Genomic DNA, 23,208 nt, shown 5'->3' on the forward strand with positions numbered 1-23,208 from the left:
GTTTAGCTGCACAATTAGGCATCGAAGGAGGATGAAAATGCCACCGTGCTGCTGCCCGTGCCCCGAGGCTCAAAAGGGGGGGCTTGTATTTGTGCGGCAAGGGGGGGTGGGAGTGTGAGAAACCCCAGGCTCTTCAGCACTAGCAGCATGAACTTCTCCCTCTTCCGAAAAAAGAGCGCCTCTGTCCGCTGCCAGCTATAGTAGCCTGTTATCCTCTTCTGGGTACAAGCCACTCTGTATACGTATTATAGCGTGTCCTTATTCTAAGGGCTGCTGCCACCTGCGAGGCTACAGGGCAAATACAAGGCCAACTCTGTGCTCAGTGCGGGATGAAACGACAGGCGTTTCTCCACTCTCGGTGGTGCCAGCTGAGCCATTGTGCAGGCCGGGTCGGCCTGTGGCTTGCCACGATTGCCAAGCCGGGAACGCCGGCCTGCAAGGTGCCAACCGAAGAGCCAGTTTCCCGCTGGATGCCAGCGCCCCCTGCGGCGAGACGAGCCCGTTTGCTGTTGCGTTCCCAGCTCCGGCAGCCGAACAAAGCTGCCCGTCTCCCTCCCTGCCCCTCTGGCTTTGTTGTAGCCTTTTCCGGGAAAGCCCTTCCTCCACCTGGAAGCAAGCAGAGCCCGGCTCGCGCGGCAGGGACTGCTGGCTGAGTTCGGGCCGGGCACAGGGGGGAGGATGAAATCATTCTTCCTCCTGCATGGTTAGGGCAGCCTCTCTGCCTGGCCACTTCAAGAAGCTGCCGCTGCCTGGCCGGCCAGCATCCACATGGCCTCCTTCCAAGGGACAGCCACCCAGGTTCGTTATAAGCAGCTAACGAAGGCCCCTCACTAGGCAGGCGGCTGGCCGCACTGCAACGCAACTGGAGCCGTTTCCTTCAGCTTCGCTGTCACAACAAGTCAGATTTTTAAATGCAGACGTGGGGGGGGGGGGGGGTCTGTTCCCCAAAGCCTCCGAACAGGCTGTAAAATAGATGGAGCATTGCGCACGGCCACCCTGCCCGGGCCAGGCGACGAGGCAGGCACAGCCCCTGGCAGAAGCCTTGTGACAGCAGCACACGTTGGGTCAGTGAATGTTTTCCCAGCGGCGGGGGGAGGATGAGGACCGGCCCTTCTGAGAGCAAGGGTGGGGGGTGGAATTGCCTCACCCCTGGACACTGACCCTCCTCCCCCTCCCCCCTGCCGCAGAGAGATGCCATTCCAGGGTGGGACGGCCTCCCTTTGACCACATTCACACCCCTGCTCTTCCCGTCACCCCCCAAGGAAAAGCCATGGGCCCGGCAGAGCCTGCAGGGCAGAAGGCAGCTCCGCTCCTCGGGGAAACGGGAATACCGTACCTCAGCAGACACGGAGCCAGGGAGCAGCGGCTGGGCTGGGGGTGCCGGAGCAGGGCTGAGGAGCCTGTGTGTGAAACAGCAGAGCTGTGAGTGTGCTTGGGGAGCACCTGGCTTTAGCCACTGTCAGAAGATTGGAGGGTTGAGCCAAAAGAAATCGGATGAGGTTCCACAAGGACAAGGGCAGAGTCCTGCCCTTGGGACGGAAGAATCCCAAACATTGTCACAGGCTGGGGACCGACTGGCTAAGCAGCAGTTCTGCAGAAAAGGACCTGGGGGTTACAGTGGATGAGAAGCTGGATATGAGTCAACAGGGCGCCCTTGTAGCCAAGAAGGCTACTGGCATATTAGGGTGCATTAGGAGGAGCGTTGCCAGTAGATCCAGAGATGTCATTATTCCCCTTTATTCGGCTCTGGTGAGGCCACATCTGGAGTTTGCGTCCAGTTCTGGACCCCCACTTCAGAAAGGACGTGGATGCATTGGCGAGGGTCCTATTTCCCTAGGCGGGCGGGGAAGCTCTGGGATGGCTTCCCTAGGGTGGGGATGGAATCTCCATCCCTAGAGATATTTAAGTCCCATCTTGCCAAAGCCCTGGCTGGGTTGATTGAGTTGGGTTGGTCCTGCCTTGGGCAGGGGGCTGCACTTGAGACCTCCTCAGCTCTCTGCCAGCCCTGGGATTGTACGATACAGGGCTAGATGGACTTTTGGTCTGGCCCAGGGTGGCCACGGCAAGGAGCCCGTTGTGATGCCCCACAGAGGAAGCCCCCACAAGCCCTGCCCCAGTCAGTGTCAAATAAACACAAAACAAGTCGCTGGCATGCAGCAGCCCCTGTGAAAGGGAGCAGAGCCCCCCCCCCCCCCCCGAGTCTATTGCACCAGGCCCCTACACAGACTTTGTTCTATCTGCTCGGGCTCCCGCGTCACTGTGCTGGTGTTTGCTCCTGTGGTGCGTGGACGTTGCACCGCCCGGGGCTCAAAGGGGGAGGAACCAGGGCCCCTGGCCCGGGGATCCTTCTGCCCAGGCTCGCTGGGCTGTTCCCTGCGGGCCGGGGCTGACCAGGCTGGCCCTGCGCACCGCGGGGAGGCCCGAATGCCTCCGAAGGGCAGCTCAGGCTCGGCCAAAGGGGGCGCTCGCTGCAGGTTACGGGAACCCTGGGTGTGCAGAGTTATTGCCCCCGATTCCCTCGGTGTGGGCATCTCCCCTCCCAGGGGTTAATTGATATGCCCGCCCTTCAGGGCAGGATCGACCAATTGGACTGGGTTCTCAGGGGGTCATGCTTCCAGCGGGCGTTCCATTGGGGCAGGGCATTGTCACTCAGGCTCCTGCCCTGAACCCCAGGTGAGCTCTCTCTGGGTATATCTCCCCATCCCCTACTGCAAACACACCGGGGCCAGCCCACCCTGGCTGTTCCTGTGCCTCCCCAGGGCTTCCGCGGGCAGCGCACGAGGATACCGTACTCACCCCCACGCAGGGGCACTGGCCACATGGCTCTGCCTCCTCCCCCTTGGCCCCCAGTGCTGCTGCCACACAACACTTCACTCAGTTTGGGGTCCTCTCCCCCCCCATCCTGGGTGAAGCCAGGTGCCACCTGAGAGGTGAGCACTGCCCTGTCTGGGAAAAAGCCCCCGCAGCCAGAGGAACACAGAGAACAGCTGTTTCCAGACCCTGGCTTGGTTTGGGGGAGATCTGGGCTACTCCTGGTTAGGGTGTAGGCAACTAGTTGAGTAGTCGGCTACCCGATAAGCCAAGGCTCATTGGCTAATCAGGTCACTACTCGACTACGTCAAGTATCCAGACATCTGCTAACGCAGCCGGGCACAGACTATCCAGTGAGTTCCTGGGCTGCACTGAAGACCATTTCTTTATTTCAGAAGGTTGAGAAAGACCCTAGAGGGGAAGCTGTTCTAGGTTTGATTTAACAAATAGGGAGGAGCTGGCTGAGAATCGGAAAGTGGAAGGCAGCTTGGGTGAAAGTGACCATGAAATCACAGAGTTCGTGGTACTAAGGAATGGCAGAAGGGAAAACAGAGTTTTCCTTTCCTTTACAGGAAGGCAGACTTCGGTAAGCTCAGAGAGCTGGTAGGTAAGGTCCCATGGGAAGCTCCGGAGGGGTTTGCTTCAGGGCAGTTTGTCCTCTGCTCTGTCCTAGGCGTGGCCTGGACGGGGGTCAGGCCAGCTAGCCAGCCCTGTCCTAAGGTCCCGTGCAGACAGAGGAGCGAGGTCCGCACGTCCTTGCTGGTGGAGGGAAGGCCTGGGGCCCAGCCGTTCCCCCCAGAGCAGGGCCGGACGGTTTGTGAATTCCACCCGGGCATTTCTCATTGCACGGAAAATAGATTCAAGAGCCCCCAAACTCTCCCCTCCCCCCTGTTGCTTTTCCACCTGCCCAGGGCCGGAAGGGGAAGGGCTGCTAGGAGGGCCAGCCAGGCAGCATTTTCCCAGCTGATAACAGATCCTAATCATTAGTAATCAGACCCCTGGTGAGGGTGTCATGTCACAAGGCACAAAGGGCCGGATGCTGATGCTCTGCCTCCCAGTCCCTGGGCAGGCAGTGAGAGCAGGCCTGAGGCCCAGCCCTTCCAAGGGCTTGATGTGCCTAACTCCCAGCGGCGCTAAGTCGCCACGCCGGGCGCCACGTGGCTGCGCAGGAGCCCCCAGCCCCAGAGGGTTCGCGTCAGCTGGTTCCTTGCTGCAGGGAGCCCTGCTGGGATGCAAAGCGAGGACTGTTCCCCTTTGCCAGGGGCCAAGGAGGCCAGCCAGCCGGGGCAGGCAGAGCTGGGCTGCAGTAAAAGCATTGCCCTGCTTGCTGACGGGGTGAGCGGCAGGAGCAGCAACCATGCCGGTTATTCACTCAGCTCCTCCTGCTGGCCAGGGTCTGCTCAGAGCCTGTTTTCCAGGAGCTGACCCCGTCCCGGCCCCTTTCTCTGTATTCTTCCCAGCTCCTTGCACCCCGCTTTGGGCCCTGTAAAATCACTGGCACCTTGCACATGCGCTCCGGGGGATGCACGGTCAGGCCTCTGTCCTCAATCAGAGCAATTCAATATCCTGCAAGATAAAGCCTCGGCCGGCGGGATTTCCAGCCGCCCGCCCAAAGCACAGAGTGCTGGAAATCTTGCCGGAACCCCTCATCACCATGAGGAAGTTTCAGCAGGATCTTCAGGGTCTAAGAGTTCAACAGCTGCCCTGGCGTCTGGACACGGGGCCGCGGCGTGGGCAGGAGTCCCCGCAGGCCGGTACAGACGGCCTGTGTTCCTACGTGCGAGCTGGACTGGCAGGAATGCTTTGCGGTTCTTTTTAGAAGAGGCCAGGCAGATCCCGGGACTCGGAGCAGAAATCCAGGCACGTCTCTTCGGCCTCGGTCTCGGGTGGAGAAGCGCCCCTCGCCGCAAGCGCTGCCCACAGGTTATCCCCACACAAACCAGGCACTGCTGCCCGCTGCCGAAACTTCCCCCTGCCCCCCAGCGCGATCTTCAGCTTCTCTGCTGACCTCCCTGGGTCGTGTTGCACTAGGCCGGGTCCTCGAATGCTCCTGCGGGCCCCGCAGACTCCGTCTCGGCGGGCCCCTGACAGACTCCAGCTGCAAACTCTTGCGACGCTTTTCTGGCATTGAGCCGAGCAAACTCAAGGAGCCAAAAGCACGTCCCACGGAAACCCAATTCCAGTGGTCTCCTGGAGTGGCCCATCGCACCGGCCGGGATCCCATCTCAGCCACGGCGCTCCGGGAAGGCAGGGACCCAGCCAACAGCCGCCTGGGGGTGGGGGGACAGAGGGCAATGCTCCTCGACAGGCAGATCGGAGAGAGAGAGGACGCTGGCCAGGGAGGGTATGTCCAGGCCTTTGGCCCTTCCCTCCCGGCTGCCAGGTGGCCGCTGGGGCCAGAGAGTTCTGGGCCAGCTGAGAGGCCGTGGCCGCACCAGTGTTCAGCTGGCAGTGTGCCCTGTGCGGCCATCACCCCGTGTTTGTCCCCGGGACAGAGATCCCCATGGGAACACGGAGTCTCCACAGAGACGGCCTGGCGACCTGAACCACGCACGCTGCAACCTCAGGGGCTGCCTGTACATGGCTCCAGCCCGGGCAGGCCACAAGGTTGGGGCTGCTCCAACAGTCGGAGGGGAGGTGGCACCCCCAGGCCCTGTCCCTCACTCGCAGTGCTCCGTGTCCTGTGTCTCTGAGCGCTGGGATCTGCTCCCAGCCAGGCCACTGGCCCTGCGCCCCAACACAGGAGCCTGGCTGGACAGACGCGGGAGCGGAAAGCGGGCCCCGGGACTCAGCTGCGCCGCTTCCCCTCTGGCTGGGCGGATCCGGGCTAGCGAGCGACCCAGCCTCCCCCAGCAAAGCCAGAACCAGCCCTCCGCAGTCCGGGCTGTGCGGGGCCGTTCCCCGGCAGCTGGCTCCCTCGCTCCCCAGCCCGGCTTCGCTCACACCCCACGGGGCAGGGCCAGCCTGGCGCGTCCCTGAGGCAGCAGCTCCTTCTACCGAGCAAGCCGGGTAACTGCACCCCCAACAGAAACAAAGGCCTGGCAGGTTCGGATTCCCCACCGAGCCAATGTGGGAGCAGCCATTGCCTGGGCCCCACGCCTGGCCCCAGACCCCCCAGTGCCGCTGGCCAGCTTGCTGCCTCCTGGCGCAGATCCCCTCCCGTGTCCCCGCTGGCCCCTGGCAGGCGCCTGGCCGGACAGGCCCAATACACAGATCCCTGCCGCGGAAGATGGAGTCCAACCCTAGGAGGTTTCATTCAACCCCTTGTCGGCGCTGGCTGGACTTCCCAGCAGCTGGGGCCTGGGGACTCCATGGGCTGCTCCTGATTATTTTATACCAGTGAGAGTGTGGCCCCGGCTCCTGGGTCCATACTACGCCCCCCGCCCCTCCCGACAGCGCTCAGAGACTGAGGGTCCGTCACGCTCAGCCAGGGGCGAGCCCGTAACTGCGGCTGCATAACACAGGACACTGCTCAGCACTAGGAAACGCCCCTCCCCGGGAACAGCCGGACCGGGAATTTCCATCGCTAACCCCTCAGGAAAACAGCAGCGCCCTGACCCAGCCCAGAGCCCGGGGCACTCCGACTGCACCGTGTCACCCCGGGCAATTCCCAGTGCAAGGGGATTCCCTCCTGGTGCCCCGAGGCCCCACGTCCGCCTCCGGCACGCTGGGACACCGGCTGGCTTATGTGACGTTCTTATGTTCCCAGCCGCGCAGCAGCGGGGAGCCTGCGTTTCCTCCTGCGGGTGCAGGATCCATTTGCGAGCTGTGTGGCGGCTGCGCCGCTCTCTGGGAACTTGCCCACCGGGCAGGGCCAATGCAAGCCGGGCTCGGGGGCAGCTGGATTCGTTCCTGCACCGCCCGCGGGTCTGCTGCGGAATGGCTAGGCGGGTGCAGGGGCGGTGAGCCCTGTGAAACACGGCCCAGCCTGGGCGCTTGCTCCCTGGGGGTTTGCCCCGCCTGGGGAAGGAGCAAGCCAATGGCTGCCACATCCCTCCTCCCACATCCCTGTCTGGCCTCGGGGACCCAGGACTTCATTTGGAGTGAAGGTGCCTGGCTCTGAACTGCTGGGCCCAGAGGTGCCAGGCCTCAAAATGAAGCCACCCGGAGCCCACAGACAGCTCAAGGTTAGGACCAGGGCGCCCGGCAGCAGACACGGCGGGGAGCCAGCGTCCCCCGTGGCTAGAGCACTGTGGCGGGGGGGTGTGCCGGGCAGCAAAACCACACGGCTCCTTTGATGGGTAAATCAAAGCAGCAACAGCTCCCTCTCGGAGCCAGCGACACGGCACCTGCAGCGAGAGGTGCCACGAGGCTCGCCCGCCGCTCGGGAACACGCCGCAGCTCCCCCGGCCCGCGGTGGGGCCAGGAGAACGGCACAGACTGAGCCGGGGGCTGGGCTCCATCTGTCTGGGGCCCCCCTTCCGTGGGGGATGGTCCAACTCCTGCTTTTCACGTGCCCGCCCCGGAGTGGGGGAGGATCGTACGTCCCCCTCCGCGTGGCAGCGTCTGTCGCCCACTTTCTCTCCCGACAGGTCCCATCTGGCCTGCCACGCCCAGCTCAAACGGCAGCCGGCCGGAAACACCTTTTTCCGGGCCGCAGGTTGCAGTGCGGGGCGGGAGCAGGAGAAAACGCGCAGCTCAGCAGGTTATTTATAACCCAGGTCCCAGCGACCGGGGCCCGCTCGCCTGACACCGCCGGGCCGGAATGAGACACGCTGAGCCAGCTAAGTGCTGCTTTAGTCCTGGGCCGCTGGGGCTTCCCGGCCAGGCCCCGGTAGCCCGGCACGGCTGCACCAGGAAGGGCAGGGCCCAGGGGTCAGAGAGACACAAGCTGTCCAACCCCTTGGGGACCGCTGGGCATTTCAGCAGGGTCACATCAGCGACAGACCCACCCCCGTGTTCCCTCTGCTTCCCCGACCCCTCCTCCGCTCGCCTGCCCCAGCATCCCGATTCCCCCCCACCTCAATCCTGCACCCCCAGGGCTGCCCCTAGGCAGACCCCCCATGCCCGCAAAGGGTCAGGAGCAAATGGCCTAAGACAGTGATGCTCAGACTCAGGGGCTCAGGAGCCAAATCAGCAGGGGCAGGAGCTCTGGGGGCAGGGGAGGGAGGCAGCAGGGGCTGCTCTGCTCCTCCGGCTCCCAGTGGCATTGCTCAGGGGAGGGGGCTAGGAGAAGCCCCCCGCACTCCCTGTGGAAGCAGAGCAATGTGGCTGGGAGCCAGGTGACTCCACGTCCCCATGCTGCCGCCGGTGAGCGTGTGGGGGCCCTGAGCCCGGCTGCCAACCCCCCGGGCTGCATCACTCTGGAAAGAGGTGGGATGGGGGCAGGAACGGGGGAGTGTCCCAGGCCCCGCACCTCCCCACGGATGGTCCAGCCCAGGGAGGGGGCGCAAGGGAGGGGGCTGGCCGCTGGAACCGGCAGCGCCCCATCTGCAGCATGCAGCTGCCTAGGGCACCACGACATCTGGGGCAATTTGGTGCCCCACATTTCCTGGTGCCCTAGGTGGCTGCATACTTACTGACTGGTAGGGCTGCGGCTGAGCTCCTGGGCCTGATCTCTCGCTCTCCTGAGCTTCAGTGGTCCCAGGTTCCCCACTGCCAGGCAGCCTCGTGAACTTCGCTACAGCCCCAGGATGGGCCTGGCCTGGCAGCCTCCGCGACGGAGCAGACCCTGTGCTGCCTGCATCCTTCTAGGAAGTTCCCGTGATCCCCAAGAGCGGATCTCCTCCAGCCTGTCACCCCTCAACTCCAGCCCGCTCCTGCATCGCCCCACGTGGCCTGACCCACCCACCCCCAGCAGCCTCCGCAAGATCCTGCCACACCTAAGCCCCTCTGCACCTCCATCCCTCCCCAGTGCCCTCCCGCACTCTTCCACCATGTTCACCGGGGACCTGAGAAATTCTGGCCATTGCTCCGCAGCACTGAAGCACTGGACAACTGGGGCTGTTCAGGAACAAGGCCGACCTCCCAAATGACCATGTGATCAGTGGGCCTCTGTCCTCATCCGGCCCTTCCCCTCCCCCACCTCCTGTCACTCCCATGGCCTGTAAGCTCCATGGGGCAGTGCCTCCACGGGGCCATGCCCCTCCACAGCACTGCGTAGTGAACAACAGCAGCGTTGTCTCCAATGGGGCATCTGCTGCCTAATTAATGCAAGGAAATATTTATTTTACAGGTGCAGAACTGACCTGTGGAACTCACTGCCACTGGATACCACTGAGGCCAAGAGCCTTGGAGGACTCAAAGAGGGATTGACAATGGGAACAGCCCTGCTACATTATGGATTAAAAATCAGGGCCTGAGCCACCTTCCCGCTGACAGGGTCAGGAAGAAACGCCTCCCTGTGCAGGCCTGCTCCATAATTGCCCACTGTGGTGGAGGGGTCCTTGCATCGTCCTCTGAAGGACAGGCCGGGCACTGTCAGAGCCTCCACACTGGGCTGGCCAGGCCTGTGTTCTAGGTCCGACCCCCTCTGCTAGCAAAGTTTGCAGAGAACCAGGCCTGAAAAGAGAAGCGGAGACCAGCCCAGGCTACTCTGCAGCTCAGACAGGATGTGAGGCACCAGAACCCAGCCCACGGCATTCCAGGGCCGCGGCCAGTAACTGAAGCCACCCCTGCCCTGCCGCTTGGCCCGGGGATTAGCCAGGTCCCCCATTGGCGGCTCTGCTCCCACTCGTGGGCAGCCCGTGTGGTGGGACGTGGTGGAATGCACCGCAGGCCCCAGTCAGGCGGGGCAGGAGGGACTTGGCAGCTGGCTCAGCATAAAACTCTTCTGGCCCAGCCATAGTGGAGACTGGAGGCCTCCAGTGGCGTAGGGTGAGCTCTGCGGAAGCCTCACCCTCCGGGCACCCTGGCATCCAGGGCAGTGCCCATCCTGGCAGCTGGGGGCCTGCTCCTTCACCTAGCAACCTGGCAATCTGTCCCCATCACCTTGGGGGTGCCCTCCCTGTGCCGTGCCGTGGTGCCCAGCCCCCTCTGCTCCTGCTGCCCAGTGCCAACCGGGCAGGCAGCTAACACATCAGCAGTGCAGCTGGAAAGGGAGCCCGGGTCTCTGCTTCCCTGGTCCAAGATGCTGCACCGACCGGAAGGTGGTCTCTGCAGATCTTGCAAATCACACATGTGCCACATGCTGCTCCTGCCGGTCCAGGGGCTGGGCCTGACTTGGGGGGGGGGGTGGTGGTGCAGGAGAAGGGGGCCAGCAAGCTGCTCTCAGCCCATTGAGAGGCTCCGTGGTCTGCCGGCTCCAGTGTCATCCCCTATTCGCGTATCCAGTTACTCAGCATTCTGGTAAATGACTCAGCCCAGCAGAGCGCTGTAACCGGAGACAGCCACTCCCACCCCCAAACAGCAGCTCCCCCCCCTCCAGTCGGCATCCCTGAGATCACCCAGCATGACTCAGCCAGAGCAGCCAGGATTGCGTTAGAGAACCCCGCTGGGGGGCCAGGGGCTGATTTCTGGCCTCAGTTTCCCCAGCTGGAACATGGGCTGCTAAGATGGACCACATCCCAGCCCAGGGTGGGCAAAAGGGCAGCCGTGGGAGGCAGGCAGGTGGCTTGTGGGCGAGGCACTAGGGAGGTCTGGCTGGGCCTGTGCCACGGGGATGGGGCAGAAAGTAAGAGTGCAGAGTTTACGGGGCAGGGAATGGATGGGTGTGGTTAGGGGGCCTGCAGGGGGGTGGGCTCAGGGAATTGCACGGCTCTGTACTGGATAGTGCAAGACAGGTCCCTTGGTTTAACACCAGGGAGCTAAAATCCACGTGCCCCTTTCCTGCTTAGCCCACACAGTCACTGTGGCTGTCCCGGAACGAATGGAAGGGAGAAACAGACACGCTCTGTATTCAAACGGGGGTGCACGGAGAGGGTCTGAGCACCCCGGCACCGCGTGTGTCCTATAGCCATGCCAGGGGGTTAGTTACCCCCCTCCCCCAGAACTTACAGGGCATCTGGCCTGGTGGCACCAGGCAGACCATGCCCCAGGGCCCCAGAAATACGTCTCCAGAGCAAACGTCACGGGTTAGCATGGGGGTGGGGGCACAAGCAGTATCCAGCCGACGCCAATGTCCCCAGCTGGTAACAGCCGGGTGAGAAGCAAACTGCTGTGGCAGAGATACGGAGCGAGTGCTGGATGGGCAGCAAAGGGCGCCTCCTGCAGGCGAGAAAACGTGTCCACCCACAGGTTGGCGTTCAGTGACATGACCCGCCTGTACCCGGGCAGCACTTTTCATCAGAGACCTCCATGTGCTTTGGCACAAAACCTCCTGATCCCTCCTGACAGGCGGGCATGCCCCACACCAGGGCCTGCATTTTTCTGTGGAGGATGGCTTATGCCAATATATTGTGATTCTGGGTGCCTCCATTTCTGCATAGCCAACCTGCCCCAGCTGTGGAGTGGTTCGGGTGTTCTGGACGGGGACTTGGGAGAGCTGGGCTCTTTTCTGCTGCCACTTTGTGCAAGTCACTGCCTCCTCCGTGCCTCAGTTTCCCCTGCCCTGACGTCTCTATTTGGATTGTGAGCTCTGGGGCAGGGACCATCTCTCGCTCAGGGCAGTGCCCAGCATGGTGGTGCCCTGAAACCCAGTTTTGGTGGGAGTCTAAGACAAATAATAATAACTGAAAATGTTTGCCTAAGTGACTTGACCAAGGTCACAGAGTAGGTAAGTGGCAGAACCCAGGAGTCCTGCTTCCCCCAGTCTCCTGCTGCCTCCCCCCTGACCAGCTCTGCTCTCCAATCTGTCTCAGCTGCCTTGGGCCTAAGATCACCATGGCCGCAGTCCAGTTCTCACTTCCTCTAGTGAAAACACCCTTCCCAGCCCAGGAGGCGCCTGGCCCAGCACACTGCTGCCCCCAGGGACTTATTCCCCCGGGGTACCAGGAACATGGCCAGCCCGGTCTGGAACACACACTGCTGGGTCCCACCACAGCCCCACTGGGAATCCCCACACTGACCAGGCTGTGCCAGCCACACCCTGCCGGCCAGAGCCCGGGAGAGGCCCAGCCTGGAGACGCTTCCCTGGCATCCGCGGGGAGCTGCAGGGCTTGGGAAGTTTCTCATTGCTCAGTTCCTGTCTCGTGCTCAGCCTGTGCCTGCTGCTCCCCATGGCCCGGGCACAGACCATGCCCTGGGTACAGGCACCCCGCGCCGCCCGGGCAAGGCGGACAGGAGGCGCAGGGTCAAAGGGGAGAGGGGAGGCTGCCTGGGAGCTGCCCACTTGCTGCCAGAACCGCTGGCACAGCGGCTGGCTGCGTGCCAGGGCGCACCCGACTCTTGGTAGGGCTGAGGAGCCCCCCCCAACCCCCGGGCACAGCCCAGGGGCTCCACGCCAGGGTCCCACCGCTGGCCCGGGGGGGGGGGGGCAGTGCTGGACCAGCTCCCCTCTGGCCCCAGCCCGGGGGCGAGGCGCGCAGGGGTGCCCGGCGGGCAGCGCCAGCAGGGACATGCGCGCCCCGGCCCCACGGGCAGGTGTCAGCCCGGCTGCGGGGGCTCCCGCCGCGCCCCGCCCTATGGCCCCGGCCCCGCGCAGCGCCCCGCCCTATGGCCCCGGCCCCGCGCAAGCAGCCCGCGCCCGGCACTCACCGTGCGGCCCCGGCCTCACGCCCCGCGCGCGCGGCGGCTCCCGGGGCTCCCCATCGCGCCGGCAGCCCCGCTCCGCGCGCAGCCCCGCCACAATGGGAGCCGCCGCCGCGGCAGCATCCTGAACAAAGTGTCTGTGTCCCCGGCCCGGCGGGGCGTCACGTGGGCCCTGCCCCTCGGCACCGCCGGCGCTTCTGCTGCTGCGGGGAGGCTGCCAGGTGGCTGCTGTGGGGCCGCACTCGCACACACAGACTGTTTACACCCCACACGCTTTAGGAACAGACACACGCATGCATTGTTTGCACTCACACACAATCACCCCCCCTACAGTCTATAAACACACTCGCACACGCACACACAGACTGTTTACACCCCACACGCTTTAGGAACAGACACACACATGCATTGTTTGCACTCACACACAATCACACCCCCCTACAATCTATAAACACACTCGCACACACACACACAGACTATTTACACCCCACACGCTTTATAAACAGACACACGCATGCATTGTTTGCACTCACACACAATCACACCCCCTACAGTCTATAAACACACTCGCACACACACACACAGACTATTTACACCCCACACACTTTATAAACAGACACACGCATACATTGTTTGCACTCACACACAATCACACCCCCTACAGTCTATAAACACACTCGCACACACACACAGACTATTTACACCCCACACACTTTATAAACAGACACACACATACATTGTTTACACTCACACACAATTACACCCCCCTACAATCTATAAACACACACACTGCTTACAACCCCATGGTCTAGAAACACACACATGCATTGTTTACACCTCACACAGTCTATAAACATGCACACACACACACACACACACACACTATGCATCCCCCACCCAGCTTACCCCCCCACACACACAGTCTATAAACTTACACACAAAGGCTATATACACACATTGTTTACACCTCGCAGTCTATAAACATACACACACATCTCCCAGTCTATAAACACGCACACACAGTCTGTACTCACACAGACACTGTTTACACTCCCCACAGTCCACACACAAACACAGAGACTGTTTATACCCCCAGTCTATACACACAGTGCCTGTACACACACACTTTACACCCCTCCCCCCGTCTGTACACACACACACACACACAGAGTTTACACCCACACACCATACATATTGCCTGTACATTCTCTGGTTTGCTGATGATGCTTGCTCCTTGCCAGTTTACCCCGCACGTAGGCGTGGGCGGAGGTGTCCAGCTCCCTGCCAGACTCTGCAGAGCTCTGGGCGGCCTGGGCTAACCCTTTCCTTCCCAGGTCAGCCTCTCCAGAGAGCCTGCAGATCCTGCCAAGCCATGGCTCCTGAGTCACGGAGCAGGCAGGAAACCTCTCTGGTTGTTAGCTTCCTTCAGCTAAGGGCAATCCCACCAATTGTCTTTCGGGGCTGGGCGTGTGGCCTAGGTAACGGGGCTGGGGCCAGAGCCGACCGGATGTTCTAGTGGGCTCTCCAAGAGGGAAGCAGGACTCCTGGCTCTGCCATCGACTCACTCAGTGGCCTTTGTCAAGTCACTTCTCTAGGCACTGCCAGCTGCAAACAATCCAACGATAGGGAGCTAAGCAGCCCAGACGATTATGAGATTTCTTCTGGATGATCTCAGCGCTTTTAACACCTTCCTGCTGACTCTGCGCTGCCCCTCCCCCCCCCCGCAGGCGACAGGCACAGGTCACCGACTCACCTCCCCGCTGCAGGGTGACAGCCAGTGTCCCCAGCTCCCACAAATCCATCGGGGGGGGATCCCCCACCCCACACTAGAGGGCCCGATGGAGAGCTGGCCCTCAGAGGAGACAAGGCCTGCCCCGAAGGGCTGACAGCCTGGAGAAAAGCTGGTGGTGGGCTTGGATGAGGAAGCTGGGACTGAGACCCACCAAACTCATCCCATCTGGGAGCCTCCAAGGATCCATTCGGCAGCGCAGCGTTAGTCCCAGGAATGCCCAACCAGCCAAGGGCCCGGCAGCTCGCTAGCAGCCCCCTCGGGCAGCCAGGCCCCATCAGTGCCCAAGCCACACTTCCCTGCTGGTTTTAGTGAAGCCAGTTTTGCCCTCATCGCTGGCTCCGGCAGGGCCAGCCCCCTCCGCTCCCTCCGAGGCACAGCGGCTAGCAGGCACACCCCGGTTTTAAAGCAGCAGCGCCTAGTACCCCAACGCAAAGTAGAAAAGCCACCGTGCAAAGGGACTAGTGCCACCACACCCTCAGTCCCTCACCAAGAATTCTGCAACCTGGACCCATTGCCACGGCTGCCCAGGCCTGTGCGCCAACCAGGCAATGGCGCGCCTCGGCTTGTCTGTAATGCGATGGCTCTGGTTCCAGATTTGCAGGGAATGCTCTGGGCTCCAAGGAGCAGAACGGACTAGGCTGGGGTGGCAACAGTTTTAGATGAGGGCCACTCTAAGATTTTGGTAAGTGGCCAGGGGCTGCACCTTCCTATGGAGGGGGGATGGAGGTTGTGTGTGGAAGGGAGCTCGCGGTAGGGCACTGGGGTGTGGGAGAGGATGTGGGGTCTGGGAGCGGGTATGGGGGAAGGAGAGGGGTGTGACCTCGGGCAGGGGATTGGAGTGCAAGGCCAGGGTGCAGGAGGGGATTCTGGCCTGGGGGAAGGGTGTTGGAGCGGGTGCCGGGTCAGGGAGGGAGCCTATGGGTAGGGGGTGCAGAGGGTTTGCGTGGTGACCTGGAGCAGGGAGTTGGTGTGTGGGAGGGGGTGAGATGCCAGATGCAGGCTCTGGCCATGGGGCGCTTACCTAGGGAGCTCCCTGCCTGCCACAGCCTCAGGCTCAATGCCATTGGCTGAGGCTTCATGTGCTGACTCCACCCCCAGCACAATCTCAGGTCCCATTGGCGGGTTTCCATCCAATAGGAGCTGAGAGATTGTGGTGAGGGTGAGGGCAGCACATGAAGCCACGCCCCTCCTTCCCCAGAACAGCACAGAGAGCGGCATGGAGCAATCAGCTGTTTTGAGCAGTGTGAGGCTGCTCCATGCCGAGGGTCCCGGCAGGGCAGGCCATGGGCCGAACTGAAAGGCTTGGCGGGCTGGATCCGGCTCCAGGCTGTGTCTTGCTTGCCTCTGCCCTAGGTGCTGACTTGTGGGGGTCCCAGGACTCAAGCATCCATGGGAAAAAGGGGGTGCTTAGCATCCACCAGCCACAGTGGTTCTGGCCGCAGATCAGCTGATGAGTAGGTCCCAAGGAATCCAGTGGAGCGGGGAGGTGAGGAGGAGGAAGAGGGAGAGCCTGGGCGGGGCCTCGGTCCAGGGGCGAAGGAACCGGCTGTCTGTCGGGACCCCGTCTCGCCAACTTGATTGCCTCACCCCGGCTGTCAGAGAGCCATGACCATCCCCTCCCCCACGGGGCCCACGGCACCCCTGGGCGGAATTAGCCCCGCAGCACACCCAGCCCCTCGCAGCCGGGACCCAACCCCAATGCCAGTCTGCCCGGGGCAGCAGGCAGATCTTTGCCTGTGTTAGCTGCCACACGCTCCGTTTCCTGGTGTGCCCGCCATGCAGGGGCTGGCAGGAGGGTTTGGGATCCCAGGCATGCTCTTAGCGCCGACTAGCAGCCCTGGACCTGCTGTGCAGACAGGCCACATGCTGCCTGCTCCAGATGGCCGCAGGCTCCCTGCTCAGCCTTACTCCCTAGACACACCCCAGATGGCTCAGCTCAGGGGTTGGGGCGGGAAGTCCCCCTGCATGCAGCCCAGGAGGGGCACCTAGCCATGGCTTGCCCGGTCGTAGGAAACGGTCCGCCTCCAGGAGCAGGCTGGGCCCAGGGGCTGCTCGGTCTCTGCCCAGCCCTCTTACCACGAGGCAAATTCCTGCCCAGCTGGGCCCTGGCTTCTGTACAAGACAGAGACAGACTCCTTCCTCACAGAGCTCTGCTGCTCCTGGGGTAGAGACCAGGGGCATGGTGCTGGGGGCAGGGCAAAGAGGGCTCTGGCCCTCGCTGTCCAGAGGAGCAGCAAGGACGGCAGCGATGGAAAGGTGGGAGGAAAACTGGGGACTCCAGGCCGCCCTGCAGAGCTCCCCATAAAGCGCAGGCACCAGCAGGCTGCTGGGTCGGGGCGTGCACAGGCAGACGTGTTTGCAAAGGCACATGGGGGCTGTGTGCGTGCGTGTGCATGCGTGTATCGGGGGTGTGCACGTGTCGGTGCTCGCCGGAGCGCGTGTGCCCCCTTTGTGAGCTGCCAGGCCAGAGCGCAGGGCTGAGGGTGCTGGGTGGGGCCTGTTGAGTCACAGAGCCAAGGTGACTCATGGAAAGAGTGAGGGAGAGCCTGGGGCTAGACAGCCCTTGGGGGGGGGGGTGCCTCCCAGTGACGGCTCCTCCCATCTGGCTCTTCCCATCTGGCTATTAACCCCCGCCCCTCCACTCCCAAGCCACCCCATGGAGCCAGGGCATCTGAGTCATGGTGGATAGTGGCTGCCCAGAAAGGATAACACCCAGCCCCGCCCCTTCTGCCTGAGGCCCCACCCCTCCTACCTGAGGCCCCGCCCCTCCTACCTGAGGCCCCGCCCCTCCTACCTGTGTCTTGTCTATCCCCTCCCCCGCATGAGCCCAAAGCATCCCCATCATTCCCCCCGACACAGCACTGGACAGGTGGGGGTGGGACGCAAGGCCCCAGCCCTGGTGCACCGCAACCTTAGTGCCCACAGCAACTGGGCAAGACGGTCCCAGCGCCCCCACCCCCGGTGCTCAGGCAGCGTGGCCAGCACGAGCCGCCCAGGCCCTGCAGGAGGCAGGCTGGCCTGCAGGCAGGGCCATGATGGGATGTTTGGCAGGCACAGCCCGTCCCTGCCCAGGATACCCGCCACCCTTGTCTCCCACCTCCCCTAAACCTTCCTACTCTGAGCAAGGATTCAGCCCGGCCCCTGGAGCTGCTCACTCACCACACAGCGACCCGTGCCGAGGGAGCAGCCGGCAGCCTGGGCATCGCCGGGCCCTGCCATCCATTCCCCTCCTCCGGAAACTCTGTGATTGTGCAACTAAAACGGACAGCTCCAGGCCTAAGACAGCCCCCCCCCCCAGCGCCTCTCCTTCCCAGCCACGCCTCCGCTCCCCTCACCCTGCACTTCCTTCCCACACCGCTCTGCTCGCAGGCCTCAGTCCCCACCCGCAGCGTCCCGCTACTCCACTCCTCTCCCACCCCCGCCAGCCGGGCTCACGCCCTTGAATTCCAACCTATCGCCTCCCCCTTATTCCGGCCCTGGGCTCCCCAGACAGCTCTGCCAAAGCCCCCCAGCCCCTCCTGCAGTCACCCCCAAGTCCCCCACCACCCCAGCTCTGCAGCCCCTGCTCAGTCCTGACTGCAACTCCCCCACCTTCCATCCTTGTCCTCTCTGCAGGTGCCAGTGGGACCTGCAGGAAGTGCACACTCAGCGCCCGCAAACTCACATTGTGACGGGACAGAGTCTCTGTCCCCCAAGATTTCCAGGGGTGCAGGGCTGGTCCCTGGCCCCACCCAGCTGCTGCCAACCTGAATTCCTTGGCTCAGCCATTCCCCAGCCTTCCCACTCTAGCAAAGGCGTGAGCAATGTCTTCCCACTCTTCCTCCACTCCATCTTGGCCCATCTGCGAGGCACCCCAGTCCCTGAGCAGCCTCGGGCGGCTGCATTCCCACCAGGCCAGCCCCCAGTGGCTCAGCGAAGAGGCAGCGGACGGGAGCAGGGCTGCAGGGCATCCGAGCTGGCGACAGTTCTGGGGCTCTGTGCAACCTGAGGAGCCACAAGGACGGCTCCGGGGAATGGCCTCAGATCCCCCCCACCTTGCCAAGAAAGCCCTTTCCAGGCAAAGCAAGGTCCTGGGGTCCCTTGAAGGGCCCCTTTTCCCCAGGTGAGCCGAGCCCTGTGGCATCGCTCTGGAAGGCCCTTCACATCCCTGGCAGGGCTCTGAGTTCACCGTTCATCCCCGTGCTTGGAGTACAATGGTGCTGTTGGGTGGTAGCACCAGACACCCACATGGCCCCCTCTGTGCAATTCAAATGCTCGGATGGCAACCCCCATCGAGACCCACGGCTCATCCGGCTTGGCCGCCACTGTGGGGCCAGTGCCCAGAGAGTTAAGTCCCCTGAAAGCAGAATCCCACAGACAGATCTAAGGGTGCCCAGGTTCCTGGCATCCCCAGAGGTGCAGCCAGAATCCAGCCAGTCCCAGATATCCCTGCCACAGGCCTCTGCAGATGGAGTCACCCCACCTACCTGGCACGGACGTGACCACCAGACCCATGAGGGATTGGCAGTCTGGGGTATCTCCTGCCCTGGCACAGAGCTGGAGAGAGCCCCAGGAATTCAGCTGCCAGGCTGGGTCTGCTGAGGCAGGATCAGGCTCACAAGCGGGGACTTGTTGCATCACCCTGAGCACAGCTCCTCTTTTGTTATGGTTTAATCCAGCCACAACTGATGTGTAGGGAAGGGGCGATGGGAAGATACTTTGCACCCTGCTCAGGCCCAGATAGGGGATCCAAGACAGAAAACAACTCAAGAAACTTAAAGCCGTACCAGGACATGGCTCTCCCGGGGCTGGTCCAAGATGTGGCTACAGCTGGACCACTTGGAAATAGTGACCATAACATAATTACATTTAACATCCCTGTGGTGGGAAAAACATCTCCACAGCCCAATGCAGGGGCATTTAATTTCCGAAAAGGGAACTACGCAAACACGAGGCGGTTAGTTAAATGGAAATTAAAAGATACAGCGGCAAAGGTCAATCCCTGCAAGCTGAGTGGCAACTTTTCAAAGACACCATAATAGAGGCCCAACTTAAATGTATCCCCCAAATTAAAAAAACACAGTAAGAGAACCCAAAAAGTGCCACCGTGGCTTAACAACCAAGGGAAAGGCATTGTTAAAAAGTGGAAGTTAAACCCCTCTGGGGAACCTGGTATTGGCCACGGTTGGCAGATAGGACACTGGGATAGATGGACATTTGGGCTGACCCAGTCGGGCTGTTCTTACATTCAGCCTCAGCAACACCCTCTGCATGAGATCCAGTCCTTGCAGGGAGATCCAAATAAGCCGAGTTTAGCCTTAGAAGCGCTGTAAAGTAAGAAAGGGCTGCCACTCTGATTCTACATATGGGGAAACTGAGGCACAGAACAACGTGACTTGTCCAAGGTCCCACAGCTAGTCCATGCCAGAGCTAGGAAGAGAGCCCAGGAGTCCTTATTCTCATACTGCTGCTCCGGTCGCTAGACCCACTTCCCTCTCCGAGCCAGGGTGTTACCGTCTGAGCAGATCAGGTTGGCTGGTCAGTGCCAGATGGGTGCAGTCCTGGCTTTACAGCACTGGCCAGCTGCTCCCCCACCTTCGCGAGGGGTGATCCCAGGCTCCTCCCAAGAAGCAGCTGCTCCCCCACCTTCGCGAGGGGTGATCCCAGGCTCCTCCCAAGAAGCAGCTGCTCCCCAGCTCCACTTCCAGAGAGAGCAGGCTGCCCTCAAGAGCGAGAGACGGGGCTGCAGTGCCATCTGCCGGTCGCCTGTGCCGCAGCAAGAACTGCATCCCACTGGCATGAGAGGGTGGAAAGAGCCGGGTTGGGAAAACAGGAGCAGGGCTTCAGCTGGGACAGGCGCGGGGGCTGCGTTGGGAGATGGGCGGATTGAGACAGGCCAAGGGGGCGAGGATCAGCAGGCTCCAGGGCGTTAGGATGAGGTCGTCCTTGCAGTCGGCCTGCCTGGCCCAGCGGCCCCCATGGCTTTGTGCCACAGTCCCCCGGCGGTCCTGATGCACATGCAGCTGACACTTGTCTCCCCAACCAAGCAACCTGGGTCGGGGGAGACCCCATCGCCGGCACACACAGAAAGGTGGGCAGGGGCACTTCCTGTCCTGCGAGGATGGGCAGCACTCAGCTGCTGGGTGCTGCAGGCCGTGGCAAGACCCAGCTGGATAATTCAAACGCCGGCGAAAAGTCTCTGGGTCACCGGGCTCAGGGCACTGCAGGGGGCACAGGGTTGTGCCAGCAACCCTGCTTCGGCTCCCCGCTGAGTGTGGGCCGCGTGGGAGCTGGCTCCCATCCTGGAAGGGTGCAGGAAGGTGGCAGGCTGGTCCTGTCCCAGGACAGGGATTAGGGCCAGGCTCCCCCTGCACTCAACTCTGGGCCAAGTTCCTGCTTCCTGAGCAGCAGGGAGAGGGGGGCAGAGCCAGAGGCTGCGCCAGACAATCTACTGCCCCCGGCTGCATTGGAGCGCGGGGCGACGCAACCGGGCACATAGCGCTGCTCTGATTGGGCCAGCGTGACGAAGGGACAGCCTGGCCAATCCTGCCACCCCAGACAGCTGGCCCCGGGCAGCAGCCTCAAAGTTGGGTGGGGGAAGGAGGGTGAGAACCAGGGTCTGAAGGAGCCAGTGCCTCCCACCCCAGAGCAAATGGCGCCCCGGATGGGACCAGGCTGCGGTTACGGCGACACGGCTCCTGCTTGCAGAAGAGCTGCAAGAAGAGACCCATTAGACCCAGCACAAGCGGCTGGGGCTTTGCTCCGATTGCTCAGCAAGTGAGAGGCTAGGGCTGATCTCAGATCCGAGAGACGCCCTGTAACTCCACCCCCCAGCTGGCATCTCTCCCCTCCTCCCCCCGGAAGTTAACCCCAGCCAGCCGGGGGAACCTGTTAAGTACAAGCCCTGCCAAGGTGCAAACAGGGACTCTCCCGCAGGGGAGAGGAGTGCTAGGAAGGGCGAATCCCAGCCGGCCGCTGGAGCAGGTGCTGGAGGCGGGGCTGGGGTTGGGCCTGTCTCCAGCACTGGGGAACAGGCAGCGAGCGCTGTAGGGGCAGGAGCACTGAGTCCTCCAAGGTAGCAAAGCCTCAGCTTGCCACAGACTGGGGCCGACTTAGGGGTCTGCATGGTTCCTGGCAGGCAGGGCGAGGAGCCAAAAGGCGCTAGAAGTGGGAGGGGACTGACACCAGGAAACATACTGAGGGGAGTGGGTGAGGTCCCTTCTTGGACCTTGCTGATTTGGGGGTCACACAGGAGTGGGGGGGGGACATGGGGACTGACAGGAATGAACTTCAGTCATGGCTGCTCCCCCCCGGCTCCTGGGGCCCCCAGATTCACCACACTACTGCAGGGCCGTCCTTGGCCTGATCCCACAAGGCCTCCCGAGTCCAGGAACGGATAACAATGTGACTCCTGGCAGGAGACTGGGCTCTGAGCAGCCAGCTCCGTCCGACGTACGTCCGGCTAAGCAACCCAAACAGCCTCCGCTCTGCGTCCACGCAGTGCCCGCGGGTGGCTAAAGGCACCGCCTCGCCCAGGCCAGGGGCTGGTCAGACCACAGGCTGGGCCTGCCTCTACCCAGCAGAGCGGCTGCAGCGGAGACGCAGCACCAGACACAGAAACGGCATCTTCTCGGCAACTCTCCTCGCGCACGTTCTGCTGAAAGAGGCAGGGTCAGACTTCAGCACGGGCAGCTCCAACCCCTCCCTGCCGCTGCTCTTCCTCCCCTGTGGAGCCACCGCCCTCGTTAACACCATCAATTGTCTGCTTAAAAGAGGCTTAGTTAACACACTGTGAAGGGTTGCAAGGCTCTTCCCTGGCGGCTGTTGTCATAGGCACGGCCAGCGGTAACGCGACATGAAATGCTGGTGCCCACTGAATTGCCCTGTGTAACTGACCAAGGGTTTCACTAACCTCTTCTCTGCCCTGGAGCCTGACACACCTTAGTAACACACACGAGTTCACAGGCTTGCTTTGCATCACTGGTCTCTGCTCCAAGGCTGACAAGGATGAAGGGGGAGGGTTAGCTCAGTGGGTTCAGCATTAACCTGTTTCAACCCAGGGATGTGGGTTCAATCCTCAGGGGGGCCATTTGGGGAAAACCTACCAGGGCTGGTACTTGGTCCTGCCGTGAGGGCAGGGGACTGGACTCGATGACCTCTCGAGGTCCCTTCCAGCTCTAGGAGAGAGGTAGATCTCAATTTATTTTTATTAGAGCCAAATGTGCCTCTCTGGCCAAGCCACGATCGGTGGTGATCTGTGCATTTAAGGGGCTCTGCTCATTAGCTTGTCTACCCACAACTGTCACCCCCAAACTCAGAGGCAGGCCAGTGCCAGTGACCCCACTTTACAGAAAGTGACCCTGAGATACCAAGACACTCGATTTCCCTGGGACCAAATCCTGGAGCAGGACTCACACCAGGAGAGGCCTCTGACGCGGGGATCTGTGCAGCCACCTTCCATCCCAATGACCTACCCCTGCCCCATACCCATAGGCACAGCCCTGCACCCGGGGCCTGGCCTCCGGGCAGCCTCCAAGGGGTCCCACTGGCCCCAAGCACTTTGCCAGCCCCCTTGGAGTCCTGCCGCCATTGGCTTTGACAGCCCCCCCAAGGTCCCTCTGCCCTCGGGTGTCTCACTGCAAGCTGCCCCTGCCATGGGCTCCACAGCCCCCAGTACCCCTGGGGCTCAGGGCTCTGCACTCTGCAGCCGCCACTCAACCCCGGGCGGGAGAGTTGCCAACTCTTCCGGACCAGCCGCCATTTCCGCCAATCGGACCTATTCCTTCGGTCCGGGAGAGCTGGCAACTGATCTCACCAGGTCTAACGTGCCAGCCCCATCCCCAAATAGTTCCCACGTTCTGTGCAGAACCTGTCCCTGGCCGCTCCCCCGGTACCCCTGAGCTGCTCCACATCCCCCCCCCCCGCTCCTCGCCCCTGTGCTGCTCCACATCCCCCCCCCCACTCCTCGCCCCAGTGCTGCTCCACATCCCCCCCCCGCTCCTCCCCCCTGTGCTGCTCCACATCCCCCCCCGGCTCCTCCCCCCTGTGCTGCTCCACAT

The 23,208-nt window shown here is 62.2% G+C and overlaps 1 protein-coding gene and 1 long non-coding RNA gene across 10 annotated transcripts in view; both read right to left on the reverse strand.

The window, feature by feature from the left end:
* The window catches only part of NAV1 (neuron navigator 1), a 223,035-nt gene extending 205,584 nt beyond the window's left edge, over positions 1 to 17,451 (reverse strand). For 3 of the 8 annotated variants that reach the window (XM_075910193.1, XM_075910187.1, XM_075910186.1), the window contains exon 1: positions 12,385 to 13,227. The gene's annotated coding sequence lies outside the window, so the exon portion shown is untranslated. Of the gene's footprint in view, positions 1 to 12,384; positions 13,229 to 17,329 lie in introns of those variants that run through there. The other 5 variants (XM_075910185.1, XM_075910182.1, XM_075910183.1 and 2 more) reach the window with 4 other exon arrangements.
* A 1,377-nt stretch (positions 17,452 to 18,828) lies between these two features.
* Positions 18,829 to 23,097, reverse strand: LOC106731474 (uncharacterized). 2 transcript variants are annotated; one of them, XR_012897850.1, is made up of 5 exons: positions 22,565 to 23,091; positions 22,255 to 22,326; positions 22,062 to 22,147; positions 19,796 to 21,806; positions 18,829 to 19,744 (listed from the first exon to the last, which is right to left on the reverse strand). It is a non-coding gene; the product is annotated as an uncharacterized LOC106731474 (long non-coding RNA). The 2 variants fall into 2 exon arrangements; XR_001367746.3 differs by having other exon boundaries at positions 18,829 to 21,806; positions 22,565 to 23,097.
* Between the last annotated feature and the right edge of the window lie 111 nt (positions 23,098 to 23,208).

This window comes from Pelodiscus sinensis, chromosome 27 (genome assembly GCF_049634645.1).
Source record: "Pelodiscus sinensis isolate JC-2024 chromosome 27, ASM4963464v1, whole genome shotgun sequence".
Classification (NCBI taxonomy): Eukaryota; Metazoa; Chordata; order Testudines; family Trionychidae; genus Pelodiscus; species Pelodiscus sinensis.